The sequence below is a fragment of the Cornus florida genome, unplaced genomic scaffold (assembly GCF_030987335.1).
Source record: "Cornus florida cultivar Cherokee Brave unplaced genomic scaffold, ASM3098733v1 CherokeeBrave_3.0.0_Hap2_scaffold_98, whole genome shotgun sequence".
NCBI lineage: Eukaryota > Viridiplantae > Streptophyta > Magnoliopsida > Cornales > Cornaceae > Cornus > Cornus florida.
The window spans coordinates 35,001-37,500 of record NW_026775932.1 but is presented as its reverse complement, the minus strand read 5'-3'; positions in this window follow the sequence as shown (position 1 = coordinate 37,500).

Sequence of the window (2,500 nt, the reverse complement as noted above, 5' to 3'; positions counted from 1 at the left end):
GAATGAACAAGAAGACCGAGGCATCCAAAAAATTTTTTTTTTTTTTTCTCCGATATACCAAAGCAAGAACAAGAAGACCGAGGCATCAAAATTTTTTTTTTTTTTTTTTTTTTTTTTTTTTTTTTTTTTCGATAAATCCAACCGAGAACAAGAAGACCGAGGCATCCAAAATTTTTTTTTTTTTTTTTTCTTTCCCATATACCAGAGAAAGAACATGAAGACCGAGGCAACCAACAAAAAATAATTTTTTTTTTCTCTTTCCCGGAATTTTTTTTTTTTTTTTTCGAAATAGCCGAGAAAGAATATGAAGACCGAGGCATCCAACAAAAAAATTTTTTTTTTTTTTTTTCCTAATCTACCCAAGCAAAACAAATAGAAAACCGAGGCATCCAAAAAATTTTTTTTTTTTTTTTTTTTTTTCGAAAATTTTTTTTTCACAAAAACTTTTTTTTTTTTTTTTCCCCAAAAATTTTTTTTTTTCGTTCCAAGCTAACCAAGACATCTACTATTCACTAGTAGAGCAATCGAGACTGCAAAGCAAGCAATGGCCTTACTTGCAGCTCTTGGTGCTGAGAACTCCCCCCCCCCTATAGTAGTCTTAAGTAAAACCACAGCTCTGACAGGAGTAGATATTGCATGCGAGCGAGGAGTCGTAATGGGCAAAATTGACTCGGGGGACCTCCAAATCGAATTCCGTTTCGAGCAAAACACTTCTTAGGCTTCAAGGAAGCTCCCATAAAATTTCCAAACCCAAACTCCAAACTTCATTTTTTAGCCTACAATGCCCACGTGCACGCCGGTGTGCACGCAGGGGTGCTTGAGCATGCGGGAGAGGAGCCATAATGGGCAACATTGACTCGGGGGACCTCCAAATCGAAATCCGTCTCGAGCAAAACACTTCTTAAGCTTCTAGGAAGCTCCCATAAAACTTCCAAACCCAAACTCCAAACTTTATTTTTTAGCATACAATGCCCACGTGCACGCCGGGGTGCTTGAGCGTGCGGGCGAGGAGCCATAATGGGCAACATTGACTCGGGGGACCTCCAAATCGAAATCCGTCTCGAGCAAAACACTTCTTAAGCTTCAAGGAAGCTCCCATAAAACTTCCAAACCCAAACTCCAAACTTTATTTTTTAGCATACAATGCCCACGTGCACGCAGGGGTGCTTGAGCATGCGGGAGAGGAGCCATAATGGGCAACATTGACTCGGGGGACCTCCAAATCGAAATCCGTCTCGAGCAAAACACTTCTTAAGCTTCTAGGAAGCTCCCATAAAATTTTCAAACCCAAACTCCAAACTTCATTTTTTAGCATACGATGCCCACGTGCACGCCGGGGTGCACGAGCGTGCGGGCGAGGAGTCGTAATGGGCAAAATTAACTCGGGGGACCTCCAAATCGAAATCCGTCTCGAGCAAAGCATTTCTTAGGCTTCTAGGAAGTTCCCGTAAAATTTTCAAACCCAAACTCCAAACTTCATTTTTTAGCACACAATGCCCACGTGCACGCGGGGGTGCTTAAGCGTGCGGGCGAGGAGTCATAATGGGCAAAATTAACTCGGGGGACCTCCAAATCGAAATCCGTCTCGAGCAAAGCACTTCTTAGGCTTCTAGGAAGCTCCCATAAAATTTCCAAACCCAAACTCCAAACTTCATTTTTTAGCATACGATGCCCCCGTGCACGCGGGGGTGCTTGAGCGTGCGGGGGAGGAGTCATAATGGGCAAAACTAACTCGGGGGATCTCCAAATCAAAATCCGTCTCGAGCAAAGCAGTTCTTAGGCTTCTAGGAAGCTCCCATAAAATTTCCGAACCCAAACTCCAAACTTCATTTTTTAGCATACTATGCCCACGTGCACGCCGGGGTGCACGAGCGTGCGGGCGAGGAGTCGTAATGGGCAAAATTAACTCGGGGGACCTCCAAATCGAAATCCGTCTCGAGCAAAGCATTTCTTAGGCTTCTAGGAAGTTCCCGTAAAATTTTCAAACCCAAACTCCAAACTTCATTTTTTAGCATACGATGCCCACGTGCGCGCCGGTGTGCACGTCGGGGTGCACGAGCGTGCGGGCGAGGAGCCGTAATTGGCAAAATTAACACGGCGGACCTCCAAATCGAAATCCGTCTCGAGCAAAGCATTTCTTAGGCTTCTAGGAAGTTCCCGTAAAATTTTCAAACCCAAACTCCAAACTTCATTTTTTAGCATACGATGCCCACGTGCACGCCGGTGTGCACGAGCATGCGGGCGAGGAGTCATAAAGGGCAAACTTAACTCGGGGGACCTCCAAATCGAAATCCGTCTCGAGCAAAGCATTTCTTAGGCTTCTAGGAAGCTCCCATAAAATTTTCAAACCCAAACTCCAAACTTCATTTTTTAGCACACAATGCCCACGTGCACGCGGGGGTGCTTAAGCGTGCGGGCGAGGAGTCATAATGGGCAAAATTAACTCGGGGGACCTCCAAATCGAAATCCGTCTCGAGCAAAGCACTTCTTAGGCTTCTAG